This window comes from Cyprinus carpio, unplaced genomic scaffold, assembly GCF_018340385.1.
Source record: "Cyprinus carpio isolate SPL01 unplaced genomic scaffold, ASM1834038v1 S000006753, whole genome shotgun sequence".
In the NCBI taxonomy this organism is placed as follows: Eukaryota; Metazoa; Chordata; class Actinopteri; order Cypriniformes; family Cyprinidae; genus Cyprinus; species Cyprinus carpio.
The window spans coordinates 1,206,907-1,222,596 of NW_024879352.1; the positions used below are offsets into that span (position 1 = coordinate 1,206,907).

Below are 15,690 nucleotides of genomic sequence, written 5' to 3' on the forward strand. Positions count from 1 at the left end.
TATGTAACTTGCATTTCACATTTCTATGGACAACACCCTAATCGAGGGGACTCAGGCAAACCCCCACAGGGAATTCTGGGACTGTCTGAGGACAGGGGAAAGGACTCATTTTACATCTTCTTTTAAACATCTCTATATTCAAAAGACCTGGCGTAAAATGCAGCTTTCCTCTTCTTTTGAAAATAACATGCATTTGCTGGTCATTTAGGACTTGGAAGATCTCCAGACCAGATCTGCGTGTTTCTCAGTGGCCAACAGTCTGTGTTCAACACCCACCTGGCTTAATCGTGGGCCCCTGCTATTGCCTATCCAGCGGGCATTAATGGGAAACATCGGAACGCAGCATGCTTGTGTGCAGTTGAGTGCCAGGATTCTTTGGAACGGTTTGCATTAGGCAGAAATTCCATTTGCATCCGGTTACCCTCTTCCACAGGTTTCCTGGGTTGCTTCAACCGGCAGAATTTTGGGGTTTCTGGGCCCCAAATTGAGATAAACCAACCCATGGTTTGGACTGGGGAGGACAAGCGAATGGGGACTGTGTGATTTAGAGTCAGCCTAGCTCTGTTTCATAATGAAGGAGAGGTTCATGCATGGTGCCCTGTCTTTTTGCTGCTGTGCTCGATAGCAAGCCAGTTGCTTCTTGCCACTGCTGGTAGAAGGTAGAAGAGGGACTCTTGTTCGCTCTAGGAGATTCTTGTGCTCCTGAGCGATGGCGACCACGTCGTTCTGCTGATCCTTCTGTCATGGTCCAGACTCATCTATCAGCTCTTTCATGTAGCGATGTACATTAGAGAAGACTCTGGTATAGAACATTATACATGGTATTGTTGTTTATGTATCTGTAGTACACACATAGTTTATCAGTAATCTCATAGAGTTTGAATAACTGTTATGAACATTATTATATTGCACTTTACTTTGAGACTGCCACTGATATGGGCTTTTGTGGAAACTTCCAGTGCTATTTTACTATTCTTTATATACTACTAAAGTTTATTATTTTAAAGTATGCTTTCTATCTATTTTTTTAATTTTCATTTTACTTTGAATAAGTTTTTTCTTTTGTCATTATGTATTAGTTTTTTATATATTACTATTTAGGTTTAATTTAGTTTTTTATTCCCTGTTAATAATTTCAGTGCTTCCCGCACATTTTTAAATTATAAAATAAAATTGTAAAATCTATAGCTAACAAATAATAACTGTTAATAATTCCCCTTAATAATTATATGATTCGATTGAGATTCCTCACTTACTTCCCTCTGTATGAGAAGAGCAATCTTGTCTGCACCTTCAGGTACTCTTGTGCCATCTACAGTGCTGCTCAAAACACCGCCATTGATTCTTTGAGAGTTTGTTGGACACGGGGCTAGAGGCTGCAAAACAAACCCAGATTCATTCATCAAATGTCACCGCTTTGGACTAATTATAACTGGAATTCAAAAGTGATATTTTATACCAGCCGTGGTCTGAACCCCCAAAAATATCAAAATGCCTCACTTTAAATCAGCTGCCATGTATTTATAGCTGCATTACACCATATCCAATAGCATTAAAATTGTACCCCAGACTTCTCTGATTCAATTAGAGGGCTGGTTTGAACATCTTGGGAACTTTTCTGAGAGGAGGACTACCACAGCACCCTGGAAACAAAACCATCCACACCACAGATATAGACTAATCAGGTTCCATGCATGTGCAGTCATTTCTTCACAATTAGTGATTGCACCAAAATGAAAAATTCTCGGACCAGACTGTGCTGAAAACCTAAATAGAAATGCGGCTCTTTTAAATGTTTCTAAATGCTTTTTTAAAAAATGTGTAGCATTTCAAAGTTTCAACATTTTAGTCTATTTTTGGTGGCCGAAAATATACCAAATTCGTATCGTTCAATCTACTAGTTTCCTCTCTAATACTGAACCTAGAAGTGGTTTACCTGTAGCTGATGGTCCAGGGTCAAGTAGGCCAAGGGGGAATGGAGTTATCTGAGCCATTGGTGTCTACAAGAAATGAGGAACATCAGAAAACAATCCAACCTGAGGACAGAAGATCTGATTTAAGTTCCATCTGTTATCACTGCTAATTAATATTTTGGATCTGAAACTAGATCTGAAGCAGTAAGTGTTTTTTCTTCAAAAGTTAATTTAATGCTAACAGTAAACCTCTGGTAATCCGCAGAAATGGAGAGTGAGAGTTCAGCAATAAATCGCCGAGTCTCATCTCAGTCCAGAAACTGTGTTTTTTTTCAACAGAAACGCATCTTAATAAATCATTGAATGCCGGTTAGTACGTACTCTCGCTCTGCCTGAGCGGTTCACACTGTCACTGCTACTGATTATGCAAAAAAAAAACTGAGGACGTGAAACGTTGAGGGTCACTCTGAGGGAACCATAGCAGTGTGTTCAGAATATCTTTATAAAATGTCACATTCTGCACACAAACGTTCACATAATAATGCATCAACTGTAACCCCAGGCTATTAAACATTTATTACAACCATTTTTAAAAATGTAGATGTGTATGTGGGTGAGAGTTGGATGGTTAGAAGTTACCTGTCTTGTCTGGCGTAATCATCCTCACAATGGGACCTGGATGCTCTGCTGCTGTTCTACGATGCTGTACTTCGTCCACCCATATATGAGTTATAAATTGACAAGCCTTGCTGCGATTGAAACATTTTTAAAAGCATTTTTAAACCGGATTAATTATAGTGTATTACTACTAGCACATAGTGATAAATCTGAATGGAATTCACCCATCTAAAAAAGAAGTACAAGGAAGAAAATAACTAACAACCGAAAACTGTGGATTGAACTCCCACGAGACGCTGCGAGGACAAGTGTGAGGGAGCAGAGCTAGATGATGTAAGAATTCGACCGTTCAAAAGGGCCCTTTGGGGAAAATCTAGATACCACAACACCACTGTCTCCTCTTACAAAACAGATTTTAGACACAATTTGCGTTTTATTTGATGAATCATTGTGTTCTCCCCGTGCATAATCCCCAGATGTTTGAGAGAGAATATTTCGCAGAAGATATGGAACAGCTTTAGTTACATGACTGTAAAATGCTATAGTGACTATTGTTCTGCGCATCTAAACTCTTCCCAGTTCCTTACACATTGCCCACTGAACACGAAAAGTGAAGTATCCTACCTGACTGGACTCCCTGGTACCAATACCAGGAAGATCCTGCACGAACTGCGTCTATGAGGCTCACAAGTGCTGCAAAAAGAGACAAAAAGAGAGAGAAAGGAAAGAAAAGAGGAATCTGATAAGTCTTATGGTTAGTGCAGGAGCTCTCAACCCAGGGCTGAAGCTCAAGCAAGAGGGATGTGACACTCAGACAGCTGCACTGATTTAAATTCCCAACTCACTACCCTGACAGCCTCTCCTCTAATGTGGCCGTTCACGGACCAAAACCCCTCACAAGGCCGTCCCGAGCCAAAAAAAAAAAAAAAAACCCCACACACACCTTACACCAAAATCAGCAGACCACACCAACAGAAACACACAGGCAGCATGGCCTGCACTGATTGGACCAGCTCCTATCATAGATTGATGACTGTTTTTTTTTTTTTTTTTTTGGTATTGGAATTTAATAAGTTTGTATTTATGGAACATGAAGCAGCAATGAAGACAGGAGCTGTACTCTCAATCATGAACTACTAGAAGATAACACAAGTTTACTAAAGCCAATAAACATACACTCTCACACACAAACCTCATTGTAGGCAAACTATTAACAGGTAAAGCATCTAGAACAGCACCAGCAGAAACTTAAATGCAACCATTAACGATAGACTGTGATCTTACTAAATTGACTTACTATATGTACACAAAAATACATGATGCAAAATTGCAAATGATAAGGAGGAATATTCCAGGTTAAATACATCTCAGGCTCTACACACTGTACATCCTCTGGTAGGTTATTGATTAAAAAATAAATTCATCCTTGAGTGTAAAGAAACAATAAAGGAAAAAAATATATAAAATAGAAACTGTTCACTGGTTTAGAAAGTGGTACCTACGGTCTTACAAGTTAGCGTAAGACAAGGTAACAATTGTAACTAACCTGGTCTATGCAAAGTTGCATTCAACCTTTCAACTAAAGTCATGCCTACATTAAAAAAGTAAACCCCTGTTACTTTCACTTTTTATTCTCCCAAGGATACAATGAAGGAATGTGACGTAACTCTTTGTAAAACAAAAGCCCTACCTCAAAACTATGATGTAAACAATTTACAGATCACTTTTCTTTACTCCTAAATTCAGAAAGTGCTTTAAGAAGAAGAAGAAGAGAAAAAAAGGATGCCAGCTTCTGCATGGCTTCTATTGTAAGTTTTATCACTTTAAATACATTTCAATACCTGAAAGATGAGTCTAAATGATATCAGCTGTATGCCACAGATACTGCTGCCGACAGCTCTAATTTGTCTTTAACCAGTAATATTGCTTTTGAATATAGATGGATATCTCTCTTAAGCAATAATATCAGCCCATTCAAGAAACACAATTAAAAAAATGTTACAACAAACTGTTACAACAAAAATGGTAAAAAAAAAAAAAAAACTTTATTATAATAATGACGGATGAGGTCAATTCCATGTCACAAGTATTAGAGAAATAACAACATGATTGACAGGTTAAGAGCGTGCAGGCAGGGAGGGGATACAATTCTGATGCAAATCAGATTTTTTCATTGTTACACCAAATTAATAACCTCTTCATTATGCAACTCCTGCTTTTGATCAATCCCCCCCACCACTCTGCAATCCTTCAATGTCCCCATTTCCTTCAGCTTTATTAGGGATGATGAAGATAATAATAGCGATAACCCTCAATATGAAGGAGATTTATCACAAACCACATCCACTGAATTAATGAACATGTGTGTACAGTAGGGGTTGCACTGACTAATCGACTTCAATGGTCTGCCATGACGCTTTAAGCTTGACGTTGACTGGTCTCTGGTCCTATAGAGGGTTGCAACAGGATAGAAATCTTTGAAGGCTTTCCACATTTACGCCCCGATTCCAAACAGTTAAAAATGACAAATAAATGCATACTCTGAAAGGCTCCACAAGACATGTGTGATTATATTACTGGATGCTTGAAATTGAACGGGATAATGCATAGAATGTTTCTAGTCTCAGCTCCAGACCTCGTTTTTTTCCATTAATGATGTCATCAGTGACTAGTTCGACTTCGACTCGACCATCATCACATAAAAGTAGTCTTTCCAACCCCTAGTGTACAGTATGTGGAGGAAACACGAACAAAAAGCAGACCATTTTGCGATATTCTTTCTGCAGGGAAGATAAGGGCGAGCTAGTATACGACCACTGAGAGAGAGAGAGATAGAGAGAGAGAGAGAGAAACACACAAACACACACACTGGCTGATCCTCTTTCACCTGCTACAAAGCCAAACAGGAAGACTGAGGCAGGCATATCAATCCACATCCCCATCTCTCTTTAAATCACTACTTCTGGGATTTTCTTTCTTTCTTCCTTTATTATTATTATTATTTTTTAAATAGCATTAAAACCGGTGCCTCTAGTGGTAAGAGGCAGAAGCAGCCATGAGCATGGGGTGTGAAAATGCATTGCCTGCAGTTCACTACAATCAAAAAGAGCAAAGAGAGAGAAAGAAAGATTTGATTAAAATGGTTTGTTACTCCAGGAACACTATTCACCGTCAAATCTGACAAACAAAAAATATATTAAAAAATGTAAAAAAACTCAGCTGAAAATATTAGCTGGATATAAGATCAATACAGCAAATGTAAGAGATTTCTTTTTGATTGAAATACGAGGACACAGAGAATCAAACACTAATCTAATAATCATTTCGAGAGCAGGTGTCACGACTGCATAGACTGCACTCACAAAAAGGCTTTTCACACTCAAAACAAGTTAACAGTATCCTGGGTTATCTTTCTTCATGTTTTCAAAACTGCTCATAATTTACCCCGGGATAACAATTAATTCTGGATATTTATAAATTGATGTTTGACACGGCACACTAGGGGTGTGTGTTAATGACATTGATCATCTCGAAATTTTCTGGAATTTTGTCGATAACGATAATTAATGTTTTGCTGAGAGTGTTATTGTGCTGGTACCTTGGAGGCTTTAGGACTGCTGTGGGACATGTGACTCCCAAAGCTTTTGATATTCTTCATATTCTGTGCAGTGTTTAGTTTGCAGGAGTAACAGAAATTAACTTTTACGTTTACATTGATTTTTACCTTTATAAGGCCATTTTTTCAAACCTAATTAAATGTATACATCATCCTTTGTGTCCAATGTGATCAATAAATTAAAATAGTAAGACACTATAGGACGGGTACCAATCAAATGAAATCAGTATCAACAAAATTTGTATTTGCAATGCAGAGGTGGCACAGAAGCTGCATCTGAAGAGCACCAGAACGTTTAACGCAGGACATGAATGCATTTAACCTGAAGTTACAAATGCATAAATGTTTTTTTGTTTTGTTTTTTTAAGTTGAATACTGATATTTGAAATTTTTGGGGGAAAAAAAGGGAAAATATACTTTAAATATAAACCTAAAATTGCCAGGAGGTGGCGGTAAATCACTGCATGAGTGAGTCAGCTTGTTTGAAACCGTTTTCCAAACCGATCAAAAACATGAAAAAAAACACCAACTTTAGCAAAAAAAATATAACTATTTTCAATTGATGAAATAGATCAAAAAGAGTAACTTGAGCTCTAAAATGAAAGTCAATTAATATTAACTTTTTGTTTATGGCACTGTTTTATAAAATCAATATCTCATTTGCAATCATGCTCATATTTGGAGAAAAAAAAACTGTACTCTTTATGATAAAGTGATATTAACTATATCAGATGACATAAATATAAAAGATATATAAAAGTCATATGGGGAAATTTTTGCCCCCTTATCTTAAATTTTGGGGGAATTCTAAAGGTATTTTAATAGGCTAATTATTAATCTTTTGATCTTTATATCAGATATATCTCGCACAACCCTACTGGTACACTCCTAAACTCTGGGGTTAACAGTCTTATTGCTGCCCTTTTTGCAGTATCTATGTTATTTAATTGATGCATTTTCCATCACCATTTGAACATTTTGTAATTATTAACATTTTAAAAAAATTAAGTACCAAGTGGGTACTGTACAGTCCACTGGAGGGCAAATTTGTCCAGTGGATCAACTGGAGTATATGGCTTCAATCCGGTTCAAAGCTAACCATAAGATCAAGAGCTTCTACCACAGTAGTAATTGTGCATCACTGCAATTTGCATGTCCACAGCATAAATGCTTGTGTATGTAAAAGTTTGGATAAGGATCATATGTTAATGTTCTTTAACATCTTTTTCTACTCTTTTCTACTAAGTCAGGGTGACAGGTGATATGAGACATTCTGAAGTAAACAACCAATGCGTGCTTGTCCGTCACATGACGCCCTTCTCTGATTAGAAGCTTTTTGCTTGGAGCGCCTGGACTCCCTGGTACCTGTGAACGAAAAAGATCTTGGGAATGGTCCAGAATGGTGCCATATGATTGCCGTTTTAACGGTGACCCCCTCGCTTTAAATTGTGGACGTGCTGCAAAAACACACATACAGACACGCGCATGTAGCGACGAACACAAGGCATGCAGACAAGTGTATATGTACTGAGAAAGAGAGACACAGTAGTGCAGACAGCAAAGCAGACTGTGTAAGGGATGTCGCTCCATTCTTCAGCTACATTAGAAAATACATGCAACACACATACACAAAAAAACACATACATCCGTGCAGAGGCAGGAAGCCTGCTGGAATGAGTGACCGCAGAAGGACAGATCAAAGGATGAATGGAGATGCCATACAGCTCTTTGTGTCTGATGTGTGTTTTGGGCACACTGGCTGAGGTCAGCGGAACACTGGGTCTAGTGTATGCACTATTCAGCCAGCGCAAATACAGAAAAGTGAGGTCAATGTCTATAAAAGGGACGCTGCAAAATAGAGAGAGAGAGAAAAAAACTCCACATTAATGAGAGTTTACAAATATATCAATATTTGTGACTACTGCAAAATAGAGAGAGAGAGAAAAAAACTCCACATTAATGAACTCAATATTAAATAAAACTGGGTTCTATGTATGAAATATAATGGTCACAGTCTCGTAATGAATTTCTGGGAAGGTATGAAAATTACACACTGAGGAGGCAAGTTACCTGCGGGAGCAAAGGGCAATCTGTGCTCCAGTTCGGAGAGATCAGTGCTCATTCGTTTGCTGTCCGAGGAAGCCAGAAATTGTGGCCTGCCAGAAAGACCTCTACACTGCCCCCTCTGGAGAGAGGGTGACCAGGCCTTAACGGGTCGCTCTGAAACATACACAAATATCAATTCCACTTCTGAGCTTTCTTAGAGGACAATGTCTTTGTGTGGTAATGTAGACTACAGATGTGTTACCTTTTGTTTATATGGGAACTTGATGGTGTCGTTGCTGCCAGGGGAGTTGGTGCGCTCCATGTTGATGTCGTTTTCTTGTTGCTGGTAACATGTGTAGTCTATATATGAGCCTGGATAAGAGAGATGTGTTATTTAAATTTACCCCCCTTTAAGTTTTGACTTCAGTACCTTCTAAAAATGATCCAAAATTAAACAACATTCCTATATACACTGTAGTTAAAAAGTTTCATGGGCCCCCGTAAGATGCTTTTTAATTTTGTTGAAAGTAGTCCTCTTATGCTTTATTTGATTCAAAAACCAGTATGAAATATTGTGCAAATATTCTTACAATTTAAAATAACCCACATAATACATATATATATAATATATATATATATATATATCTCATATATATATCTATATATATATAATATATATATATATATTATATATATAGATTTTTTTTTTTTTTTAAGAATTTATTTCAGCAGCCATTATTCTAGTCTTTAGTGTCACACTGGCCCTTCAGAAATCATTCTAATAAGCTAATGTGGTGCTCTAGAAACAGTTCTCTATCACATTGAAAACAGTTGTGTTGCTTAATATTTTTTGTAGAAACTCTGATACGCTTTTCAGAATTCTTTGAATACAAAATTAAAAGGCCAACAGCATTCGTTTGAAATAAAAATCTTCTGTAGTAATATAAAAGCTTTTACTGTCACTTTTGATCTATTTGTTATAATCCTTGTGGAATAAATGTAATGATTTTTCAAATAAAAGCATGGAATAAACAGTAAGGAAGAATTTGTTCAAAGCATCTAAACTTGCATCTTAACCATTTGTTTTCATCACCCGCACCATCAGCAAATGATTTGAACAAAATGAAATAACCATGAACAAGTATTTATTATTCAAGTCTATTTTGTTTTTTCTTTACCTGTGCTGGCAGCAGAGTTACTCTGGCCTTCATCTGAATACTGATAAGGGTACTGAAGAGGCTCTTTGATCCTGGGAAAAAAAGCTAGAAGGGGAGAGAGAGAGGAGATCAGACTGAAGAGGCAGAATAAGATACCGAACAGACAGTCAGGAACATTGGGATGATTTGCCAGGCATGCTGCTGGCGTGGTGTTACCCTCATAAGGTGGCTCATAATCTTCACTATCTCCTCCATGGAAGCCGCTGCGATGGGTCTTTGGACCAGCAACGAGTCATCAGACTCTCTATAGGCTTCGGTAGGTTCTTAATGAGAGGTGGACGTGTGCCTACAGAAAGAAAGATGATTGAAGCTTCTAAACTTGAACAAAAAAAGAGTCCCTAGATGGGGCACAAACAAGCAACGTTAAACTACCACGGTGCACAGCCCACATGATGCGGAAAGCAGGGCCACCGATTTCATCAAAGGGCTTCCGGCGTGTGATCACCTCCCAGAGAATAATACCCCAACTGAACACGTCACACTTCTCACTGTAGTTACTGCCTGCAGCACACACATACAGACAGCAATTACCTTTACATGCTCATCATTTCCTGATTAAGGTCCACATTCTAGTTAAGCCTTTATTCTGAAAAAGACATTAACATGCTTCACAGCTACTGGGTATTCCTGTAATTACCAAACTACAAAATGGTTTTTAAATGTTTTTCTGTGAAAGAGAATTATTATATTATTATGTTCTTATTGCATTAACATTTTTATAATGCTTAAATAAGGATGCATTACATGGGATCAAAAGTGACAGTAAAGATATTTATAATGTTACAAACATTTAGATTTCTAATAAATGCCCTTTGATAAATACATTTCCTTACATTTATTTAACATTTAATTTTTATATAATTATAGATGTTAAATACAATAAAATATAGATCTAAAACTATTTTCAAGGGGTCTGGCTCCTTTGGTAAATAATGAATTATTCTTGGTATAGTTGACAATTAAGATACCCAAAATAACATTGATGCAAATGGTAACATACGACATAAAGAATCAAAGCTATTTCCCCATCCAAGCTCATTGTGGCAAATGGGGATTTCTGCTCCTCCCCCTTAAACAACCCGACAGCTACCTTCTCCTAATTGATGTTTCCTCCGACCCCCCCGACAGCTGAGTACCCCTGAACGTGTTTGGTAAAACTGAAACCCATTACCGGTTGATTGCGAATGCATGCATTAAATAATAATGATTTCATCCATCATCTAGACCAGGAACATCCACCAAGCCTGGTTTTGGGGGGGAATATTTGTATGAGTGATAGTGAAGACTGAAATGGCCTATGAGAAGTCAATTAATGAGAAAAAGGGCAAAAAGGTGAAAAGAAGAACAGCAAGTAGATTTGGCAGCAAAATCAGCTGAAAAAAAAAAAAAAAAAAAAAAAAACCAAAAAAACAAACAAAAAAAAAAACCAACACAACAACAAACCAAAAAAAAAAAAAACGGCCCATTTATAAGCCAAATGGCTGGAACAAAAATGAACAAGTTCTTGGCCAGTTCCTGAAACTTGCCTTCAAACACCTCTGGGGCCATCCAGGCTGCACTTCCTTTGTTCTTAGTCATGTGTGTCTGAATGTCACATGCTGTCCCAAAGTCACAGATCTTCAAGCACTGTACCTCCAGCAACCAGGAGCAGACTAGGAGCAAAAATATATACAAAAGATATAAAACCAGACACCATCTCCAGGAAGAAGAAAAACATCTAGTGAACAGACAACATTTTAGGTATCATTGGAGTACTATGGCAAAAGTGGTCTCAGATTAAGTCTCCAAATTATGACAAATGCTGTAACTTTTAAGTTATTTATTTTTTATTTTGCTTATTAGTCTATTAAGCGGGTGCTTAGCATACCCATTCTCTGCAATACCAGTTGCAATAAAGTGTGCAACCTGATTACTAAAATCTTTATTTTCTGGCATTGTAGATGTTGTTGGCTTTTATATTCTAAATTTATTGTGATGCCCTTAAGTCGCTTGGGAAAAAAACCTTACTTAAGTTAAACCACAATAAAATACCCTACTGTTCAAATGTTTTGGAGTTGATAAGATGTTTTTTATTGTTTATGAAAGAACCTCTCTTGAAAGATGCACACCACAGCTAAATTTAATTCGATCAAACAACAGTTTAAAAAACAGCAATACTGTGAATTATTATACAATTTAAAATAATTGTTTTGTTTGAATATATATTGAACATTTATATTTTGTAATTTATTTCTGCCTTATTCCTGTGATTTTCAGCAGTTATTACTCCAATCATTAGCATCACAGGAGCCTTCAGAAATCATTAAATTATGCTGATTTGGTGTTCAGGAAACATTTATTTATTTCAGTTGACTAGAAAGCTTAAAAGAACAGGAATTATTTGGAATAAATCTATTGTAACATTATACTAGTCTTTACTGTCACTTTTGATAAACTGAATGCATCCTTGGTAAATAAAAGTACTGATTACTTAAAAAAAAAAAAAAAAGAATAAATAAATAAATAAATTATTCTGACCCAAAAACATTTGAACAATAGTATGTGTCTTAAGGGTTAAAGAGAAGAGAAAGTAAAAAGGCGTGTTTGTGCCTTGATTCTTAATCAACAATTCCAGCTTAAGAACAGACATATACATCACATATTTTTAAAGTACACTTCAAGTGGAAACTGCTGCAATATTTTTGAGTAGAAATGGGAGGTATACAGATGGCAGTTAACAAGTCACAAACTGCGCTTTTAGTCCTATTAAACGCAGTTTAAGCACTTCTGATAGTTCAGTGGGGTCAGATGCCACCTTTAGAAATCTGTAATATATCAAATTTTACTAATAACCCAGTTCTTCCTGAGAACTTCATTCTCGATGTCTGGGAGAGAAGCCAGCTGACCATTTCCATGGTGTGCTGCCAGGGCTTTTTACAAACAGAAGCCTCATAAATAACCATCCCTGGCCTGGACAACACCATGATGTAAGTGATGCAGCATAAGACTCCAGAACATACAATACACCCTCTGACACCTGGACCAGACAGCATTTTATGATTAATGGCAGCCCTGAATGATCCAGTAACATTTCCATCACAGTCAGAAAACAGTCAACACACTGTAGAGTGAAAACGGTCTGTTTACACCTGGTATTAATCTCAGGTGATTTGATCACAAGAAGTCAGGCAAGACCCTTGTCTTTGAATAAAAAGCAAAAACCAATCTTCATGGACCAGGGAGAACTTACATGACAAAGACTAACTTTAAAAATCATGGGTGAGGGAGAAAAATGAAATTCTCAGTGGTTTCCAGTGACATGATGCAAGACAGTGTAATGAGAGGGAAATGATGGAGGTGCATACTTGGGAGGTTTGAGGTCCCTGTGAATGAGAGCCTTTTGGTTTCATGCCGTGGAGATACGAGACCCCCTGGGAACACTGCAGGCACCAGCTCATGGCGTGAGATGCAGTGTAGTGAGGAAGAGGCTCTGCACCGTGCAGCACTGTCAACACAGAATAGTCATAAACACAAGCACACATACATGCTAAAGAGTTCACTCACTCACTTGTGGAACAGCCGTGTGTGATTGGACACCCAGAAGAACTTTAGCACTTGCTATTACTATATGGAATCAAAGAACATGTAAAATTGTAACACAAAAAAATACTGCGTAAGGGAACCTGTTTAGATTCTTTGAGCATCTATGCAAATTTGTATATAAACACCAAAGTATTTTATACATCATTGTTAATGAATTCCACAACCAGAACAAACTAAATATGATCTGACAGCAACTGGATGCATGATGTTTAATGAGCCAAAATGTTTGTCAGGACTCCCAAGTGGGACCAAACCCCAGACTGAAAACCATATGCTATCATTTATAAGTTTGGGGTTGGTTCTTTCTTTTGAAAGAAGTCTTTTATGCTCACTAAGACGACTGCATTTATTTAAAATATGAAGAGAAGAAAAAAAAAAATTGTGAAATGTTATCACAATTTAAAATAACTTTTCTATTCTATTTTAAAATGTATTTTATTTTTTCCATGACAAGGCTGAATTTCAGCTCAATTACTCCAGTCTTCAGTCACATGATCCTTCAGAAAACATTCTAATATGCTGATTTGGTGTTAAAGAAACATTACTTATTAGCCTCAATATTGAAAATAAGCAATATTGGTGTTGCTTAATATTTTTTTTTTTAGAGAATGTTATACAATGTTTTACAGATTCTTTAATTAATATAAATTTAAAAATAGCATTTATTTAGGATTTAGTTTTTTTTATAATGTCTTCACTGTAACTTTTGTTCAATTTAATCCATCCTTGCAGAATAAGAGTATGAAATTGTTTTAAAAATCTTATTAACTCCAAACTTTTGAATGGTAGAGTATTCATACTGACAAAATGTATGATTAAAATCGTTCTTGATTAATGTTTTTTTCTTCTTTTTTTCTGTTGACTCACAAAGGATTTTAGATAATTACTACCCTTCTAGCAGATTTTGATATTAATAATTCTGTGCACATTTTCAAAAGATCTTGTAGTGTTACTGTGTGAATAAAGTGTTCTAAAGTAATTTACTTAACACTTACCATTGTACAATGAACCCCCCTCTGCATATTCCATAACCAGACACACCTGCAGTAAAAGATCATTAACCTTGTTACAAGTTTCTTTTCACGAGAAGAAAAAAAAGGTTGGACAATAGCAAACATTTAAACATCAAGTTTCATGATCAAAATCTACTAAATCCCAACATGTTGTTAAGACTTACAGGGTCACTGCAGGAACCATACAGCTTCACAATGTTGGCATGATTTACACGAGACAACTGACGAAGCTGGAGCAGAGAGAATGGAGAGAGACTCAATCAAATGCTTTTTTGAAACAAAATAGGATTTATTGTTTCTGACTACAGTTACTAATGTGAACAAGTGAAACAGAATACGATAGTACCTCAACAAAGAAGGCATTTCTCTCCGATTCACTCTCTATTGTCTTGATGGCCACATCTCTGCCTTTCCACTTGGCCTTGCGCACAACACCAAATGCCCCTCTGCCCACCACCTACACAACACACGTGTAAAAGAACATCACACCAAAAGAAAGCACACATTGACAACCTCACAGCAGTGCAGAACATTTCAAAACAAGTCTAGCACAAAAACCCAAGAGTCCATCAGGAGAACAAAAACACAGAATGACAATTAGAACGATGTGAAGATGTTTCATTAAACAAACTGCAAATACATATATCAGTACTTCCAAAACAGTATGCTTTAACAGAGATTATGAAAACAAACGATGAAGTTAAAAATGAGGTATAACGTTACTGAGATACAATATCAAACATCCCATTGATAGTATTAGCTATCACGAGAATGTTTGCAGGACATTTCCACGCTCCTGTCAGTGTGTTTATTAACTCTATCACCTGTTTATCATGCCACTCACCTCCTCCACCTCAATATCATCATAGTCGATCTCCTCAAACGGGTAATATAACGTTAGGTGTTGTTTCCAGCATTTCGGCGGAGAACATAGACATAGCTAGCTCGTTAGCCAGCTAGTCATTAATACACAAACAACAGACTTTATAGTCCCAAAACTCTTCAGACTTCACAACCGAATGGTTTTCAGAATAAAAACGGAAGCTTAAGCTCTTCTCTCTCGGCACGGTCTGCATTACACAGGCATACGTGTATGATAAGTCACTTTAAAAACTTGTTTAGCGGCTAACGAGCTAACCTGTCAATCTAATCCGTTAGCCAGGCGGCTAAGAGGCTCCAAACAAGATTAAAGTATGTCAGACATGCCAAACGACGGAAAAAAACGTTTTCATCAGAAGGGGGAATACGCCCTAGAGTCTCTGTGAAGTACGCCTAAGGGGTATCCCATCGACATAAAAGCGCCGGCTGTTGTGTGTTAGCGCTAGGCCGCTTGTTGGCTCGCGCTGGTGCGGTCGATGGATCTCCCCTCCGCGCAGCGCTCACTCCACACCGCCGCTGCCGCTCCGCACATCGGCCTTTCTATGTTACCCGAAAATACCGCTCGATAAAACCTGCTTTTCCGTGTCCATTAACCAGGACAAACCATCCGAGCCATCGGACGCGGGGCTAGAACTTTACAGCTCTCGCCTTCATGGGCTCGTTTGTTTTTCTTGTTTTCTGCGGAGGTTGTTTGAGCTCCAGGAAGTGTGCGCACTCTTGTATTGTGCCCCCACTAGTCCATGCCAACTGAAACGTCTCCAAGATTGGAGTCAAGCAAGGCCTGCCAGAATTATTTCCAGTCGTTA

The 15,690-nt window shown here is 37.5% G+C and overlaps 1 pseudogene; it reads right to left on the reverse strand.

Moving 5' to 3' along the window:
- Nucleotides 1-550: 550 nt before the first annotated feature.
- LOC109089706 lies at nucleotides 551-15,220 on the reverse strand (annotated as a pseudogene).
- Nucleotides 15,221-15,690: the final 470 nt, after the last annotated feature.